The sequence below is a fragment of the Salvelinus sp. IW2-2015 genome, linkage group LG33 (genome assembly GCF_002910315.2).
Source record: "Salvelinus sp. IW2-2015 linkage group LG33, ASM291031v2, whole genome shotgun sequence".
Classification (NCBI taxonomy): Eukaryota; Metazoa; Chordata; class Actinopteri; order Salmoniformes; family Salmonidae; genus Salvelinus; species Salvelinus sp. IW2-2015.
The window spans coordinates 26,929,667-26,950,625 of NC_036872.1; the positions used below are offsets into that span (position 1 = coordinate 26,929,667).

Here is a 20,959-nt window from a genome sequence, read left to right on the forward strand (position 1 = left end):
TGGTAACCAATGGCCTGCAAGCAAGCTGTCAGTTTGCCCGTTACCTCGGAATAGTTGAGGTAACGTTACTTGGCAAACTGTCAGTGTCAAATATTCCAAGTAATGTGTGTCTTTGGTAGAATAACATGCACTTGTCAGCTTGGTTTCTAGATAAGTAACCACGTGTACATTCTAAGTAACTGTTYTGTGTTTATGGTGGTGTCAGCATTGACCAATAGAGATTAAATGTCAAGGCATTTGGTTTGTTACAGAGAAATTTGACTATTATCTCTTCGTTATTGGAGGTGGGTCTGGCTTGTTCCAAAGAAGGTGGTGTCTCAATCCCATGATTAAATCATTAGTATTACAATACGTTATGAACTAGTAGGGACTTCACTGTTTTTCTTGATGATAGTATACAATCATATGTACCCCAGATGGTTTGTTACCAGGAGGTCTGGCTCTGTGTAAAGGTTTTATATATGATAATGTCTAATCTAATGTGTTAATGCAGCTTTACTGACAATGAAGATTGACCAAAACATTCTGTCCTTTGTTTTCAGCGGCTCAGGTAGGACAGAACATCGCTGTGTTAGATTATGTGGAGCCTTCAGTTAAAGGTAAGAGGAATGTTCTCATACTGACTGTACATTTCACCAAAAACAGCTTGACTTGAACTGTTGACTTGAAGCATTTCACCTTGCTTGTCTCGGAGTAAACAAACTGTATGTTGTGAACGATCTGCATTAATATAGAAGTTTAAAAAATATATCATGCTACCCTTCCAGGTACTCAGTGGGGCATTGGTGGCACGTGCGTGACTGTGGGCTGCATTCCCAAGAAGCTCATGCACCAGGCTGCTCTGCTGGGCACAGCTGTGAAAGACGCCCAGAAGTATGGCTGGCAAATCCCTAGGCCCATCTCCCACGACTGGTACATCTCATTAGTATGAGAACAATGGAAACCTGTGGATTTGCACATTTCTCAAACTGTTTTGGATTAAGTAGAAAGAACATATATTTTACAAGTTTGTTAGTTTCTTAATATCGATAGTCATTCTGGTTACTAGACTAAATGTTTGTCAATGTTTTGGATTGATAAGAATTCTTATCACAGATGCCTGTCCTATACCACGTCTAACTGTTACTCTGGTGTGTTTTTCCAGGAGCACCATGGCAGAGGCTGTACAGAACCATGTCAAGTCCCTCAACTGGGGCTACCGTGTCCAGCTACAGGACAAGTGAGTGACACACCCTTACTTACAGCCACTGTGGCTGCATATACACAGGCAACCCAATTCTGTTATTTTCTTCACTAATTGGTCTTTTGACCAATCAGATCAGCTCTTTTGCCAATAATTGGGGAAAGATCAGAATTGGGCTGCCTGTGTAAACACATGCGGTATGTCATAGATTCTGTTGTATAACTTAAACAGTGATTTTACACATGCATACCTGCAGTTTTCAGTAATTTTGTTATGACAACTGCCTCAAGTTTCCGACTTGAGATATTCCCTCTTAGGCCAAGCAGACCTGTTGGTACACAGAGGTTACAGTGCTATGATGAATTGTCCATGATTGCATGCAGTGCTCTGACTGAATGGCTGCAGGGCTAACAGGTGTTGCTCTGCCTCTATGTGCCCACACTCTCACAGCAGATGTTCACATTGTGCAACCGAATCTCATATTCAAGACGCAGTTTCATAGAAAATGGCTTTACATCTCTCCTCCAAACTTTGTCTTCACTCTCATATGTAATTGTTTTGGCTAGAAAACTGCTTTAACAGTGTAGCTGTGCAGTACTTCCCCTTTTTCAGCTAAACCCAATGTTTGCACAAGATCTCTCAAGTTCTCCTGTGGTGTTTGTATTGTGTCACCATGTTGTTTTCTTTGACAGGAATGTGAAGTATCTGAACATTAAAGGAAGTCTGGTGGATGAGCACACAGTCAAAGGGTTAACCAGGACAGGAAAAGAGGTAATACTACACTACCAGTCAAAAGTTTGGACACACCTACTCATTCAATGGTTTTTCTTTATTTTTTACTATTTTCTACATTGTAGAATAATAGTGAAGACATCAAAGCTATGAAATAACACATATGGAATCATGTAGTAACCAAAAAGTGTTAAACAAATCAAAATATATTTTTGATTCTTCAAAGTAGCCACCTTGATGACAGCGTTGCACACTTGGCATTCTCTCAACCAGCTTCACCTGGAATGCTTTTCCAACAGACTTGAAGGAGTTCTCACATATGCTGAGAACTTGTTGGCTGCTTTTCCTTCACTCTGCGGTCCAACTCATCCCAAACCATCTCAATTGGGTTGAGGTCAGGTGATTGTGGAGGCCAGGTCATCTGATGCAGCACTCCATCACTCTCCTTATTGGTCAAATAACCCTTACAAATCCTGGAGTGTTGGGTCATTGTCCTGTTGAAAAACAAATGATAGTCCCACTAAGTGCAAACCAGAAGGCGTATCACTGCAGAATGCTGTGATAGCCATGCTGGTGATGTGTGCCTTGAATTCGAAATACATCTGTGTCACCAGCAAAGCACCATCACACCTTCTCCATGCTTCACATGGGAACCACACCTGCAGCGATCATCCGTTCACCTACTCTGCGTCTCACAAAGACACGGCAGTTGGAACCAAAAATCTCATTTGGACTCATCAGATCAAAGGACAGATTTCCAACTGTCTAATGTCCATTGCGCGCGTTTGTTGGCCCAAGCAATTGGTGTTCTTTAGTAGTGGTTTATTTGCAGTAATTCGACCATGAAGGCCTGATTCACAGAGTCTCCTCTGAACAGTTGATGTTGAGATGTGTCTGTTACTTGAACTCTGTGAAGCATTTATTTGGGCTGCAATTTCTGAGGCTGGTAAATCTAATGAACTTATCCTCTGCAATATAGGCAACTCTGGGTCTTCCTTTCCTGTGGCGGTCCTCATGAGAGCCAGTTTCATCATATGGCTTGATGGTTTTTGCGACTGCTCTTGAAGAAACTTAAAGTTCTTGAAATTTTCCAGATTGACTGACCTTCATGTCTTAAAGTAATGATGGAATGTCGTTTCTCTTTGCTTATTTGAGCTGTTCTTGCCATAATATGGACTTGGTCTTTTACCAAATAGGGCTATCTTCTGTATACCACCCCTACCTTGTCACAACACAACTGATTGTCTCAAACACATTAAGAAGGAAAGAAATTCCACTATTTAACTTTTTAACAAGGCACATCTGTTAATTGAAATGAAATCCAGGTGACTGCCTCATGAAGCTGGTTGAGAGAATGCGAAGTGTGTGCAAAGCTGTCAAGGCGAAGGGTGGCTACTTTGAAAAATCTCTAATCTCAAATATATTTAGATTTATTTAACACTTTTCTGGTTACTACATGATTCCATATGTGTTATTTAATAGTTTTGATGTCTTCACTATTATTCTACAATGTAAAAATAAAGGAAAACCCTTGAATGAGTAGGTGTGTCCAAACTTTTGACTGGTACTGTATTTCAAACTGGGAGTTAATGACAAAAAATGTAAATGTTCACCATATTATTATTTTTATTTAAGGAACCCAATTTCAACACTGCGGTATTCATATTTTCCTATTGAAGTCATTATAATTTCTCTCCCCCTTGTCTGGCAGATGACACTGACTGCCAAGGACATTGTGATTGCAACTGGAGGGCGGCAAAGTACCCCACACATGTAAGTATTAACCTTTACCTCTCTCCGTCCTCTCTCTCTCTCTCTACTCCCTCACCTCCATCTCTCCTCCCTCTCTCTCTGTCCTCTCCCTCTCTCCGTACCCCCCTTCTCCCTCTGTATGTGTCCTTGCCCAGTAGACAGAGGGGAGAGATGTCTCCTTCGTTGATCCCCCCAGCTGCTGATAACACCACAGTGGATCTGGAGCTTTTGATGGGATGGTGGTGGGCAAAACATGGCTCTCTCTGGGTGGAGGAGGGAGGCTGTCTGGGGCTGCATCTCAAATGGCACCCTACCTGTTCCCTATTCAATACATAGGGAATAGGGTATCATTTGGGATACACTCTGGGACTGCGGCCTCTCATAGGCCTCCCTCCCTGTGGTGTATCACAGGCAGTGACTTAATGTCTGTTGATAACAGACTAACAAAGAACAAAGCCATCCTTCCTCGCCTAATCGTTTGCCAGGAGCTGTATTGACAAATTGAATCAAACGGTGTTTGTTGTGTTAACCTGTTGTTTCTACTTTCTGTGTTGTAGATCCACYGAGCAATCCAGCATGGCATCCAGCACGGCATCACTAGTTCTGGCTGAAAGAGTCCCCTGCCAAGACGTGAGTGGTACATGTGGTGAAACACACAGACACACAAACCATACAATGCTGTGCCATGTACACAGACAGCTCTGTCATAATGATCCATCCAGGACGCAGCGTGTTCGACTATAGGACGTGTTAAATGTTCCTGTCACTCACTCCTCCTGACTCAGATTAGCTGTGCGTGTGTGTGTTCAGAAAAGTTTGGGACACACACACACATCTCCAATCCAGCCATTTAAATCCTGTCATCGCCTGTCTAATTGGTCTCTCCACACCGTTTCCACTTGGCACAAAATGGAGGTTGAGTGTAATGTTTGTTAGTGTGGCTGTAACTTAACCGTACATAGTGCCAACAGTGAAGAGTTATCTTTGTCACCTACTCATTGATAATCCTAGCTATTATAAATATAATCTACAATAGATTTCCATCGTAATTTTTCTATCGCAACAACCTATTTGTTACCCCTCTCCAGTTTACTCAGGGAAATAGTTTTTTTCTTGTCAAACTAGGCTGCTGTTCTAACATTCTACCACTAGAGGGCAATATGAACTCATCTTCACAACAAGCCCATCTGGGACAGATGGTTTTAATTATGAGATTTCTGTTGTTTGAATTTGGCGCCCTGCACTTTCACTGGCTGTTGTCATATCATCCCGTTAACGGGATTGCAGCCATAAGAAGTTAACCATTTTCACTGTAGTGTCCAAAACGTCTTTCAAGCTGTCAGGCATTCCCTTGGGTGCACTGCAGCATCCACCAAGAGGCTCTTGCTTCCAAGTGGCATCGGGAGCAACTGCTTGCACATGCGTTACCACTCCACTATGTCTCCCTGTCATGTATTTTGAGCCATCAGTACAGATACCAACACATCTTGACCACAAGTCCATGTGATGTCTCAAAACTGTCCAGTACTTTAAATATATAATCTCCTGTTGTCATGGTGTCCAGTGGTTTGTAGAAGAGGATGTCTTCTTATGACTGAGATCCCGTTAACGGGATCGATATGACAACAGCCAGTGAAAGTGCAGGGCGCCAAATTCAAACAACAGAAATCTCATAATTAAAATTCCTCAAACATACAAGTATCTTATACCATTTTAAAAGTAATCTTGTTGTTAATCCCACCACAGTGTCCGATTTTCAAAAAGGCTTTACAGCGAAAGCACCACAAACTATTATGTTAGGTCACCGCCAAGTCACAGAAAAACACAGCCATTTTTCCAGCCAAAGACGGGAGTCGCAGAAATAGAGATAAAATGAATCACTAACCTTTGATGATCTTCATCACATCATCACTCATAGGACTTCATGTTACACAATACATGTATGTTTTGTTCGGTAAAGTTCATATTTATATCCAAAAATCTCAGTATACATTGGCGCGTTATGTTCAGTAGTTCCAAAAACATCCGGTGATTTTGCAGAGAACCACAAATTTCCAGAAATACTCATAATAAACATTGATCAAAGATACAAGTGTTATACATGGAATTTTAGATCCACTTCTCCTTAATGCAACTGCTGTGTCAGATTTCTAAAAAGCAAACCATGCAATAATCTGAGTACGGCGCTCAGAGCCCAAACCAGCCCAAAAAATATCCGCCATATTGTGCAGTCAACAGAAGTCAGAAATAATATGATAAATATTCACTTACCTTTGATCTTCATCAGAATGCACTCCCAGGAATCCCAGTTCCACAATAAATGTTTGTATTGTTCGATAATGTCCATTTATGTCCAAATAGCTAATTTTGTTCGCGCGTTTTGTAAAACAAATCCAATGTCACGAAGCGCGTTCACTAGGAGCAGACGAAATGTCAAAAAGTTCCGTTACAGTCTGTAGAAACATGACAAACGATGTATAGAATCAATCTTTAGGATGTTTTTAACATAAATCTTCAATAATGTTCCAACCGGACAATTCCTTTGTCTGTAGAAAAAGCAATGGAACGCGAGCTACCTCTAACATAAACGAGCGTCACGAGCTTGTGGCACTCTGCCAGACCACTGACTCAAAGAGCGCTTATGAGCCCCTCCTTTACAGTAGAAGCCTCAAACAAGTTTCTAAAGACTGTTGACATCTAGTGGAAGCCTTAGGAAGTGCAACATGACCAATATCCCACTATCTTCAATTGGGAATGAGTTGAAAAACGACCAACCTCAGWTTTCCCACGTCCTGGTTTGATTTTTTCTCAGGTTTTTGCCTGCCATATGAGTTCTGTTATACTCACGGACATCATTCAAACAGTTTTAGAAACGTCAGAGTGTTTTCTATCCAAATATACTAATAATATGCATACATTAGCAACTGGGACTGAGTAGCAGGCCGTTTACTCTGGGCACCTCTGGGCACCTTATTCATCCAAGCTACTCAAAACTGCCCCCAGCCATAAGAAGTTAATTGACCCCCCATAAACGTAACGGACATATACCAGGAGCTGTGCCAGACCTGCCACGTTTTGTTGACTCATCCAGCTGTAACATATAATTCACTGGCTTGTTTGCGAAGCAGTAATTGTTTCCAAACATCTCCTGCCATGTCACTGATGTGTCGTGAAGCCGTGTTGTTTGATGAAGGCATTGTCTTTATCGTTTTTTGGGCCTTTTCCCCCAGTGTTGTCCCAGCCATATCCGCGGCAGCAGGAAGAATTAAGTCCTCGACAATAGTATTCGGCTTGCCTGTCCTAGCCACTCGGTAGCTCACAATATAAGACGCTTGTAGCCCCTTGTTATTGTTGTCTTAATTCTCGCTCAAAAAAAAAAAAKTCCTGTGGCTTATTTTTCAAATTGGCATGTTTTGTTTCTAAATGTCTACGCAAGAGTGATGGTTTCATTGAGTTATGAGAGAGTACTTTTGCACATATAACAGAGTGGCTGAGGAAAGGCAGTACTCCCAATATAAGTGAACCCCAAATCAATGTAGTTCTCATAATATTTGCGCCTCTTTGATGGTCCAACGTCCCGGTCTGTTCAGTGCTTTCCCAGTTAAGGGGGCAGTAGTTCTTCGGCTGCATCAGATTCTCAACTGTCAGTGTCCATGCTAGCTGGGTTAACAACGAATATAGAATTACTGATGCTAGCATTGGATGTGCTCGTGGAAGCAGAACAACTTGTGTCGTTGACAGGTGCAGGTGTAGTACTGCTGGTAGTAGCAGTGCTACCAGTAGAGCTGGTATGTGTCTCTATGGACGCGGGCCTTAGTTTCTTTTAACCCTTTTATCAATTTTCACGCAAACGGAATGAGTAGCAGCTACGTTAGGCTACATATGGACCATTAGTGGAATTCCCGCGAGAGAGTAACGTTAATCTGATTGGATGTTAATTATTTGACTAGGCTACCTGTATTTGACWTTGTGTTGTTATTTTGCTGAACACTAGATGTTTAATTGTATTTTTGGCAGTGAAACAAAGCTACTCAGGCGAGCAAAGAACACCACCCAAATGTATAGCCCCGTTGGAAAATATAGATTGACTTTATATATATATATWTTTTTGGGACCGTTRGAAAATGTGAAGCCAAGAGAAAAAATAAATAATATTATTTTTAATGTGAATCACATTTTTATTTGGCGTACCCCCGATGACATTGCGTGTACCCCATTTTGGGAATACCTGTTGTAGAGAATAGCTGAGGAAATGAGCCTGGGATGAAAAGATGCAACATCAAAAGGAGACAGTGAGACAATTGTAACACACTATCTTTTCTCTCTGTAGTCACAACTGTGTTAGGGAGTTGAGTTCTCATCCTATATCTTTGTATTTGGAGTCAGATAAAGTCCACTGCCTGTAGAACTCTCCCCTCTAAGGAACACTTGTGAAAGAGCACTGTTATTGTGGCGAACACAGGAGACACCGAAGGAGAACAGATTCACTTATCTCTTGTCTGGACTGCTGAAGGTTGGCCCAAGGTTATGAGAGAGAGAGCGAGCTAGTGGCAAATTCTTAACTGTCAGTCAGACATACTCCTACAGTCATTGAAGTGGCTTTGGATCAGGATGTAGCCTATGGAAGCCCTGGGTTTGATTGTGTTATCTTTGTTGTTTGAAAGGCTGCTCCTAGTACTTCTCATCCTCCAGGGGAGTGGGAAACATTTACTGGGCAGATATCAGTACAGTAAAGTATGTCTTTCCCCTGGAATTCATCCCTCTGTAGTTTCTAGTTACACAATCCCCCATGTCTTTCACATCTGGATGCAGTGTTTTTGAGACCCACTTGTGAGTTTGTGCCTCCACCAATGCTTTCAGACACCACCATCCGGATGAGGGATAACAGAACGATCCCAGAGTCTCTCTGAAATACAATATAACCAAGCAGCCAGGGAAAGGAGATGAGAGTGTGGAATCAGCCTAAAGCTCCTGGCCTAATCCCTCCCTAAGCCACCTCACAATGTGCACTAAGTGCAGCTGTGCATTAGGTGGACAGGAGGATCGGGGTACTGACGCTCTTAGCAGTTAGCGCTAGCATGAGTGGGGGGTATGGCTGGGCTTGTGTGTGTGCCCCAGGCACCCTCAGCTGCCAGGGCCTGGGCCAGTGTGGAGAGCCATGGATAGGTAGAGGATGGGAGAGCACGAGAGGCCCTGGCCTCCATGCGGGTGATGGGCGTCACTCAGCAGAGTGATGTGTGGACTGAGCCATGAACACGGCACACCCCATCCGCAGGGATTAGCCTGAACGCTAGTAGTGAGTGGAGCTCAGGGCTGGATTAGAGGTGTGATTCACCTGGCCCACACACGCACACAGAGACCGGCCCTACCAACTCCGCCACCCCTTCCTCTTTTTCCTCTCTTATTGTCTGTCTTGAGTAAGTGAACCTCCGAAGTTCAAACAGTATTTTCATCACTTTTAAATTCCTCAGATTCAGACTAAACATTTGTGTCCAGTTTCCCTGTTTTGTTTGGCGCTGTAGTATTCAAGATCATTTGAAGGAAAATGTATGAAGTGCATCGTATTGAAAAGTACATATACATGTACTATATAACTTCCAAGAGATATCTTRTAAATGAAAACAGCTAAGATGAATGGTTTTTGTTTTTCAGACTTGTGGTTGGTGCCAGCTGTATCCTTTTGACTGCCGATGTGCTTGGTCATGAGTCACTGGTTACAGTGTATATTGTCAGAGTGAGTTGGCCCTAATGTTGAAGGCAAAAAGTGATGAATTGCAGTTCAACTGGTGACCCCCTTATTCCTAGACTAGGGTCACCTGTCTATCAATGCCTCTTATGCTCCAGTTTCTCAGTTGTCACATCTACTTTAACTAGAGATAGACAAGGTTCTTCTGAGAGCATTTGTGTAGTGTTCTGTTTTCCTGAACATGGTGCTATGAAGATGTGGCCCTGGAGTGTGCTGGCTTCCTGACAGGCATTGGCCTGGACACCACATTCATGGTGTGCAGCATCCCCCTCAGGGGGTTCGATCAGGTACTGCACTTATCACCATTTTCAATTTTTCAAAATAGATTTGACACTATTTTAATTAATTTCTTATTTCTCTATACTGTATCGTGTTTATACTGTAACTCAAATGTTTTGTGGCTTTTAAATATATTTCAGAGATCGTAGAATTTCTCACTACTCATTTACAAATTGATATAGATTTTTTTGTTTTATTTTATTTAACTTCTATTTAACTAGGCAAGTCAGTTAAGAACAAATTCTTATTTACAAATACGGCCAACACCGGCCAAACACGGACGACGCTGGGCCAATTGTGCGCCTCCCTATTGGCTTCCAAATCTCGGCCGGTTGTGATACAGCCTGGAATCGAACTAGGGGCTGTAGTGACGCATCTAGCACTGAGATGCGGTGCCTTAGACCGCTGTGCCACTCAGGAGCCCATTGATTCATTGTGTACTGGTGATATTGGGACTTTTCTTGTACAAGTTAAGTTTGGAATAATAGTTTTCCCAAGTCGGGTGCTGGAAAGGTGACTCTGAGCTGTCAACAACCTGAATTTCTCCCCTCTTGTCTTGTGTGTGCTGCAGCAAATGGCAGGGCTGGTGACTGACTACATGGAGGCCTATGGCACCAAGTTCTCCCGGAGGAGTGTCCCCAAGACACTGGACAAGCTGTTCTCTGGGGCGCTGCAGGTGACTTGGACAGACAAACATACAGTACCAACAGGACACCTTTGACTCAGTGCTGTGGGCCGTAGGTGAGTGTGTCGGGGAAGGAAGATAATTGTCCCACAAATTACTACAGTAATACCCTAATGTTTGGAAGAAATCTAGTATTTTAGTAGTAGCTGCAATCACGTGTGGTGAGTATGCCACATAACATACAATAAGCTTTGCAAAGACGTATCGGTTAAACCACTAGTCCCCCTTCCCTTTCCATACATTTGTTTTATTGTCATCTACAAAAGAGTGCAGTGTCAGCAGACAGTGTATCAAGCTCAAAAACAAGGTAATAAAGCGTGAATGATGGAATCACCAGGGGAAGTGTTAATCACCCAGCCGAGTGCTGGGTCCGGGTCCTGGGCCTGGCTGGGGCAGGATGCACCCAGGCACAGGTCACTGCATTCCCTCCTTTGTTCTCTCGCTCTGCTCTGGGCTTTCCTGCCCGTCGTACCAGCCCTGCGGAAACCAGCCTGCCACGCCACCCAACGCTACCTCCTGCAGCATCTGTCACTGCAATGCTGGCCCTGTCTGTCTGCGGCTCTGTACCCACACCAGACCTCTCTGTCCCTAGTCCTTTTCTCTCTTTATCACATCATGTCATTTCTCTCATATCGCCAACCAACACAATGGAGGGAACTTCCGCCTGGCTGCCCGGCAGACGTTTATTTGTGTTGAGATGGTCCCAAAGACGACGTTTTTCCCGAAAGCCTGACTACACCCCTCCGCAGTGTGTGACTGTACAGTACCAACCAGGACAGGCCAGGGCATCTCTCTCTCTGCCTGTGCGTGTGACAGGGAGCATGTGACATGTGGACCAGGATGTGGGTGACCTTTTGGGAGAGATGACGTTTTTCCCACCCTGGCAGGTTGCAGCTCTCAGAGAGCTGAGGTTCAAACAATGTGGAAGTCGAGGCACAGTGTCCAGTCTGTCGACTGCAGTCAAAATACCAAGACCTTGAGACTCACTGGGACTGGGAAATTGGCAGCAATAATAATATTTGTTATAGAGTTATATTTTGGTGGATGGACATCTTCCTCTGCACTCTCATCCAGTAGGGGGTAAAGGATGACCCACTGTGTCTACTCTGGGCGGCAGGTAGCCTAACGATTAGAGCGGTGGGCCATTAACCGAAAGGTCGCTAGTTTTGATCCTGAGTCGACAAGGTGAAAAATGTGTCCATGTGCACTTGAGCAAGGCACTTAACCCTAACTGCTCCAGGGTTGCTGACGGTAATGGCAGACCATGGCCGGGCTCCCACTCTCCGAGGGCGTCTCAGGAAGAGTTGGGATATGCAAAAAAAAACATTTCCAATAGGAGAAACATAAGCACCCACCAAAATGATGTAATCAAATCAAGCTTTATTTATACAGCACATTTCAGATATGGAATGCAACGCAATGTGCTTCATAGAAATTCAAGCTGAAATAATTTCTGCACAACAAACATAAGATWAAAAAAACCAAAAGAATAACACAAACTGAACAACTAACTATGGAAAATCAAAGCTAAACAGATGTTTAAATATGTCCACAGTTTCAGCCCCCCTCAGGTTTTCTGGAAGGCTATTCCAGAGGCTTGGGTTATAATAATTAAAGGCTGCCTCTCCATGCCTCTTGGTCCTAGGTTTTTGGATAGTTGAAAGGCCAGTGCCAGAGGACCTGAGGGACCTACTGGGTACATAACTTAAAAGCATGTCTGACATGTATTGGGGTGCACATTCGTGGATTGATTTAAAAACCAATAGAAGAAACTTCAAATGAATTCTAAAACTAACAGGCAGCCAGTGGAGATACATTAAAACCGGTGTAATGTGTGCTCTCCGTCTGGTCTTGGTCAGTACCCACGCTGCAGCATTCTGTATGTTTTGCAGTTGACCYATGGCTTTCTTGGGTAGACCAGACAGGAGAGCATTAGAGTAGTCAAGCCTGCTTGTAATAAAAGCATGGGTAGTCTCTCTGTATCAGCCTGAGAGAAATGGCTGCACCTTGGTAATGTTCCTCAGGTAGTAAAAAGCTATTTTGGTCACATTCCTGTGTGATTTGAAATTTTGCTCAGAATCTAAAATAACACCTTGTTTTTTTTACCTGGTATTTTATCTTCTTATGGCTGCCATCCCGCTACCGGGATGATATGACTACAGCGAGTAAAAGTGCAGGGCGCCAAATTCAAAAAGCAGAAATCTCATAATTAAAATTCCTCAAACATAGATGTGTCTTATATCATTTTAAAGGTAATCTTGTTGTTAATCCCACCAAAGTGTCCGATTTCAAATAGGCTTTTCAGCGAAAGCACTACAAACGATTATGTTAGGTCACCACAAAACCACAATAAGCACAGCCATTTTTCCAGCGAAATATAGCTTTCACAAAAAACAGAAATAGAGAAAATTAATCACTAACCTTTGATTATCTTCATCAGATGAAACTCATAGGACTTCATGTTACACAACACAATATCCAAATTAGCCGCCATGTTGGACTCAACAGAAACCAGAAAATACATGATAAATGTTTCCTTACCTTTGATGAATTCATCAGAATGCAGTCCTAGGAATCCCAGGTCCACAATAAATGCTTGATTTGTTCGATAATGTCCGTTATTTATGTCCAATTAGCTACTTTGGTTCGCGCCTTCGGTAAACAATTCCAAAGTCAGAAAGCGCCTCCACTATAACGTGACGAAATGTCCAAAAGTTCCGTAACAGTCAGTAGAAATATGTCAAACGATGTACTGAATCAATCTTTAGAATGTTGGTAACATACATCTTGAATAACGTTCCAACCGGAGAATTAAATTGACTTCAGAAGAGCGGTGGAACGGAGGTCCTCCTCATGTGAAGGCGCATGGTGAATGCGTGATCAGCCCGTGAAAGTGATTACWCATTCCTGTCTCCTTCGGCCCCCCTTCACATTAGAGTCATCAGACAAAGTTCTGTTGACTGTTGACATCTAGTGGAAGCCGTAGGAAGTGAAAACTCATCTATCTCGCTGTCATTTCAATTGAGAGCATGGTTGAAAATCTGACACCTCAGAAACAATTCAAACAGGAAGCGGAACTTCTTAGGTTTTTGCCTGCCATATGAGTTCTGTTATACTCACAGACACAATTCAAACAGTTTTAGAAACTTCAGAGTGTTTTCTATCCAATATGAATAATAATATGCATATATTAGCAACTGGGACTAAGGAGCAGGCCGTTTAATATGGGAACCTCTGTGCACCTTTCATCCAAGCTACTCAATACTGCCCCTTCAGCCATAAGAAGTTATCTTTATTGCCTGTCATTTAAAATGTGCAGCCTAGATTTTATCTCTGTGCTTTGGCTCCAACAATGAGTGCCTCAGTCTTGTCTTGATTTAGCTGGAGGAAGTTGTGAGCCATCAAAGTATTTAAGTCACTGATATAGTGTAATAATTGATCAGTGAAGCTAAAATTCTCTGGTGACATGTAAAGTTGTGTATCATCTGCATAGCAGTGAACATCGATGCTCTGCTTTCTGATAACTCTGCCAAAGGGTAACATATATAAACTGAACAGTACCGGACCCAAAATCGAACCTTGTGGAACGACACATGTGATATGTATGTTCTCTGAGTTATGTTCATCAAGGGCGACAAACTCTCTTGACCAGTTAAATAGGCCCTAAACCAATTTAGAAGTGGACTGAAGAGGCCAACCCACCTCTTCAGTCTGTCCAGAAGGAAATCATGGTCAACAGTGTCGAATGCAGCACTAAAATCTAAGGACAGAGAGCTGTTTGGTATCTGTGTTGGCTCTAAGATCATTTACCACTTTAACTAAGGATGTCTCTGTGCTGTGGTGTGCAAAAACCAGATTGGAATTTTTCAAAAATACAGTTGGCACTTAAAAAATTATTTAATGGTTTGAACACCATTTTTTCCAGAATTTTGTTTAGGAATGGAAGGTTAGAGATTGGCTGAAAATTGCTAGGAGTTGAATAATCTAGATGACTTTTCTTCAGAATGTGATTCACCATAAGTTTAGTGCAGTGGGGAAAGTGCCTGTAAACAGGGAGTGATTAACAATAACCTGCAGTTCTTTAGATATGGAATTAAAAACAGTTTTTAAGAAAATTTTGTTCWTATCTCTGAAATATGACAAAAACTTATCACATGTAGATGTGGAGGAAAGTTCACAGGTTTGCGGGGGTAGGATTTATCATGCCATCAATGGTCGAGAAGAGCACTCAAATTATTTTTGATTTAATAGTGATGAAGTTAGAAAAGCCAGACTGGCAAATTTTTCTAATTGCCTTGTTATATATCCCAAGTTACTCTCTCAGAATATCATCATCGCCCTGCAACGACTCCACTTCTGCCTTTTCTGCAATTTCTCTTTAATTGATTAGTTTCCTCACTCATCCAAATTTCTCTGTTTTGATTATTTTTCAACTTTACTGGATCTATGGCATCAATGGTTGCCTTTAATTTGCTATTAAAGTTATCAACTAAATCATCATAAGAGGAAGGCAGAATAGGTGGCGGAGTATTGTTCATACCCTCATTAAAATCTGTATCAACTTCAGAGGTAAGATAGTGTTTCTTAATAATGCATTCAGTATTACCCTGTGCTATGGGCAACAAGGTAGTAAAAAATACACCGCGGTGATCAGATAAAACAACGTCAACAATAGAGGATATGTCAATAGGAAGACACTTGGTAATAACCAGGTCCAGAGTACAGCCGCGGTTATGGGTGCACCCAGTAACATGTTGGATAAAGTCCATAGAGCTCAAAAGATTCATACATTCAATGGCCTTTGAGTCAGTCTCTTTGTCAACATGAATATTAAATGTATTATTAGTATTATTATTGGTTCTAAGAGGAATATAATTTTTTTAACGTCTGATTACAACCTTACATTACTACCTTACAGTGTAGGCTACAGTCTGTGGGCTTTACCCTGGTGTTCTCATGAAGGGCAGTGAGTACATCCTCTCCTTTGAAGTGTGGCTGTCTGACTGTGGGAGTTATGAGTGGGCCTCTCTCCACTTCCCCAATGTGCCCTTTACACTACAGGTCAGACTGGGTCTGTGCCCTCAGTGGAGCTATAAAAGACTGTGGGTATGTCATGATTCTCCACCCTTTTCTCAGTGTGCACCTGCATTCTTCCCGTCATGGATTTAACAATGGTGGAAACTAGTGATGCACCGATTACATTTGTAGCCGATATCGATATCCGATATCTGCTATTTAAAAATGATGCGGCCTTAAGCATTCTAGTACAGTTAACACACAAACACATGGACGCAGCCATCTAAGGCACTGCATCTCAGTGCGAGAGGCGTCACTACAGTCCCTGGTTCGAATCCAGGCTGTATCACATCCAGCTGTGATTGGGAGTCCCATAGGGCGGCGCACAATTGGCCCAGCGTCGTTAACTGACTTGCCTAGTTAAATAAAGGTTACAACCACACACCACACTGATCAAAAAGTTATTTTGTTGGGATTTACGTGGGTCCCCATTACCAGTAAAACATAATCAAAACCTATTTCTTTCACTTACTTGCAGTTTCGTTGTTCATTTGCTCAGTCGTTTCATTCTCAACCAGGATTCTCATACTATGGAACGGCGTTTGGGTCTTTGCYTGTCAAATAACACTATTTGACGCGTCAAATTAGCTTGTTGACCAATCAGGACCTGAATATGACTGCACATCACAATAATTTAACGCGTTCATAAAAATGTTTACGTAGTTATTACACATTGATTACACTATCACTCGTATTTCATATGTCACAATGATTCATTGATACGCATGCTATGATGCTGGTAAAGTTGTCTCGCGCACCTACAGTGCTGGTCAGAAAAGAAAGCTAGCTAGCTCATGGATGCAAACAATGTTCTTCCCCAAAAACATAGCTAAACAACAATCTGTTTCAGTAGCTATAGTTAGCTATCTAAAATAACCCTAATTTATAACACAGTTCTTATTTGATTAATGGTGGTCGAACCCATCAATGTGAGGCTAGCCATAATAAGGATTAGCCACAATAGTGGACTTTGCGGCTAGCATTTAAAATTAAAGTATGTAAAAGACAGTGATACAAATAGTAGAATTATGACATAATTGAATAATACAAATGCGGTCGAACAAATAATGCTTTATTACCTACGCGGTATTGTAAACACATCGTTCATGGCCGGTGTTTGCAGACTTTTTTGTACAACTTTGACAGTGCTACTGACAGTAGTGGTGGCACTTACAAATTCAGAACACACAACATTATATAATAGACCTGTGTTATTTGACGTGTCAAATTAAAAGCTTATTTAACACGTCAAATAGTGTTTGACATGTATCTTTTTTGACACGCGAAGACCCAAATGGCGTTCCATAGTATGTCGTGAAGCTAATAGCAGTGACGCTATTACTGTGTAACACCGGTAGGGCAACATATGTACCGGTGCTCGACCAGTTGGCTCATGCCAACATCACCCACGACAGAGAACTGTTGATTGTCAAGGGCAATGAATTTTATTATCTTGGTGTTAATGGATTTTGCCTTTGAGTTGTCTCGCTGAAATTTTGTTACTCTTTCAAATGACTGCTCAACATGTTGACTGCTCGAGCCACACAGCAGACATTGTGGGCTAGGTGAGGAATGCTGTGTTTCACGTGTAGCGCAAAAATGTACGTTGCATCATTACATCATGTACCTACGTTATATAGGTATGCACATCAGCTTTGACATCGGTTTTGCATATCGTCGTTAAACTAGACATCGGGCCGATACCGATGTTGGCATTTTTAGCTAATATCGGCCGATTCTGATATGTTCACCAATATATCGTGCATCCCTAGTGGAGACTCCCTCTAACCAATGATTACACTTGCAGTGATTCATGCTTTTAAATCAACTGATGGGAAGTGTGCAAGTGCAAACTTTAGGGAAAGGGTGGAGAATCAGAACTCAGAAAGTGAGCTTCTCTGAGGGAGGGAGTCGTGGCTGTTGGTGGTGGTGGTGGGACTGCCTGTTCCAGTCCTCTAGCTATAGCTAGGCTACATCCTTCTCCATGCACAGCTTCCACAGCCTGACCTTCCTCAGGGCCACACCGTGGCCAGTTGGCCAATAGCACAGATGCGGAAACAGCCTATTTCCTCTAGGTGTACCATGTTACTTTTCTCTCCTACTTATGTCTGTTGCCCCCAACACCTTTTCTTTCTCAAATTTTGAGGGACACCGAAAGAGGTTGAAGTCTGTATGATGGTGTCAGGGGTTGGTATATGCCTCCATGTGAACTGAAGTGCTAAGATGTGAAGCCTCAGAGTCTCCTCACACTCTGACAAACAGAAAAGTATCTCTGAGCCAAAGTACAGAATCTCATTCAATCATATCTCTTATTCTCATTTTAGGCCTTTGAACAGAATGCCTTCTCAGAAACCCCTTTTTCTAGACAAAATAATACATTTCCCAAAAAGTCATTATTTCTGACTTCCTTCTCTTGTCTTTGTTCACTTGATCGATTTGATAAACCGCCATGTATAGTAGTTGGTCTCATTTCAAGTCGTGCCAGAAAACTTGTTGTGGCTAATTAGCTGGTGGGTTCTTGAGATTTCCTCTGTGTGCCACAATAGTCTTTGTTCAGCGTGGTCCTATCAGGCCTGCCTGTCATTGGCTCTCATTGCCCATTATGTGTGGCTCCACACTCACTGAAGGCTCTTATCAGGAGAACCTCTGTTGTTCTGTCTCACCACACAATGGATCAGTGGCGCTCCAACAGTCTCCAATCATAGACGGAGAAACCTAGAAAGGCAGGAAATGCCAGACTAGAGTGGCTCTTGTAGTCTAGTCTATACATAGAGAGAGCAGAGTGGACACTAGTCTAGGATAGCCCACCTGACTCCAGTCTCAGTGGTGGTTGGTAGAACTGGGCTGTGATTTGGTAGAACTGTGCTGTGATACCAAAGACCTAAGAACAACCTTTTTTGTAAATGCAACTTGCTATAGTGTCTATGGAGACGGCGGGCAAGATGAGCGAGCATCGACAGCATCAGTCAACTGTCCTGCAGGAAGTGGGAGAAATAACACCCAGGGCTCCAAGTGGCTGATGGGATCCTCCCTATCCCCGCCTGCTCATTATTCACTCCCCGCCAAAAGACAAGCAACCCTCCCTTGCTCCCTCTCTCCTAGCTTTTCATGTGTTTTCTTTTCTAATTCCTGGATAAGATCTATCTCTGTTGGATGAAGAGTAGCAGGACCTGCCTTAAACGTAAACCCGCTAGCGTGCCAACTGAATGGTATGTGTTATGAACACTGAGCAGTCAGAGTTTTTCTAAGAATCCAAGATTCCTGTACCCTCCCCTCTTTATCAATGTGTAATGTAATATTAAGTGTCTGACTTTTCCTCTGCTTGACCATAGGCAGAGCTCCTGAAACCAAAACTCTCAACCTGGAGAAAGTTGGCTTCAAGCTCAGCAAGGAGTCTGGGAAAATAATTGTGGCTGCCGACGAATCCACATCCGTGCCGAACATCTACGCTTTCGGTAGGTAGGTGTTGATCATGTCCGTCATCCTAACAGTGTACTCACCCAGCCTTACAATGCCAACATGAACCTCTTCAGGAATGTATGGACATCTGAAATAAAACCTACAGTTGCCCAAATAAGCCTACCAAGGTGACGCTGTAGGAAAGAAACCTACGGTGTGCAAGAAGTTGAAGTGGTACTGTAGTTCACTCTTCAATCCCAAATGAATGCGCTAGATGGGCACCATATCATTTAGATGTTGCTTGTTTTTCATTTTGAGATTTAGTCATGAAGCTGGATCTATACAAATGGTTTTTGTGCCTCTGTAACTTTATTCATTATTCACGATTCATTCAAGATTATCCACATTAATGTATAAGTGATTAGAAATATATTCCTAAAATAAGTGACTCAACAATGACACAATACATTATTTAGCATTCATTTCTATTGGGCACAAAATAATCTGAAACACAACCAAAACAAACAGAAAACGCATCCAACAAGTTTGTAGTGTCACAACCTTGATGTAATCTTTGTGTGCTTGGAATATGGGACCAAATACCTCACCTTTGACTACTTTAATACACATAAGTGAATTTTCCCAATACTTTTGGTCCCCTCAAATTAAAGCTGGCAGTCTGCACTTCAATCTCAGTCATTGTATCATTTTAAATGCAGTGCTGGAGTACTTAGCCAAAACAACAACAACATGTTTCACTGTCCCAATACTTTTGGAGCTCACTGCAGCTGGATCTACACAACAGAGATCTCCTTTCTAACTACTGTACTGCTGTTTCACAATACACTGTCTACTTGTATTAAATGTCAGTCCTGTCTTTTAATTTGGCCAGCTGTGGGTTTCCTAACTAAAACAGGCCTCTACAGACTTAGTTTGACACAGACCTTTGAGTCACTCTTAGTCCTGATGTCTGTCATCTTTTCACAAAGTGGGAGACTTTTTAAAAGGGGGTGGATTGATATTAATTCGATATGTCCAAACGGAGCACCTTTTTGTGTTGAGACGTTGAAGAGCACTTGGCACTGCCAAGAAACGCATATCTATGACGCAGATCGGGATGCTGTGTAAACACAGGTACTCAAATATCACCACACACACATTCAGACAAACGCACGAACACACACGCTCACCTCCAGTGCCAGAGGAGCTGTCTTGGACAACAGGATGTGCAACAGTGGTGGTAATCAAACAGGTTGCTGATGACTTAAGTCATGCTTTCAGAGAGGATTCACCCTGCAGCTCTGCAGTTTTCTCTATTGTTAGAGTATTTCAATGTTTTTCTAGAGGACATTTATCTGGCGTAAATCCAGACCCACAGTTTGCAATCCAAATGGCATCCTATTCCCTATATAGTGCACTACTTTTGACCAGAGTCCTATGGGAATAGAGTGCCATTTGGGACACATCCACAGCGGCAGGTAGCCTAGTGGTTAGAGCGTTGGACTAATAACCGAAAGGTTGTAAGATTGAATCCCCGCACTGACAAGGTAAAACGCTGCCATTTTGCCKCTGAACAAGGCAGTTAACCCACTGTTCCTAGACCATCGTTGAAAATAAGAATTTGTTCTTAAATTAACTGACTTGCCTGGTTAAATAAATAAAATATTCTAATCCTTGTCAGTACATTACAGTTCAGTGAGAAGCAGCATGTTGTTAACAATCAGTTGGATTGGGGAAGATTCTTGAGAGAATACAAAAGCTATGATTGTTTTTCAATGTGCTAAGCAATTTAGAAACCTTTAGTCAATGCCATTGTAATGATTGTGTGTTCAAGACTGTACTCCTTTATTCTGAATGCAATTCTGCAAGTTAACAAAATGTTAACAAAATTGCACTTAGAACTTGCGCTATGAATCTGCACTTACCCTGCCTATTCACATACAGAACACACACACACACATACAGCACCCACACACATACAGCACCCACACACANCACACACATACAGCACCCACACACATACAGCACCCACACACATACAGCACCCACACACATACAGCACCCACACACATACAGCACCCACACACATACAGCACCCACACACATA

The 20,959-nt window shown here is 42.3% G+C and overlaps 1 pseudogene; it reads left to right on the forward strand.

The window, feature by feature from the left end:
- The first annotated feature begins 543 nt into the window (after positions 1-543).
- LOC111957554 (thioredoxin reductase 2, mitochondrial-like) lies at positions 544-20,804 on the forward strand (annotated as a pseudogene).
- Positions 20,805-20,959: the final 155 nt, after the last annotated feature.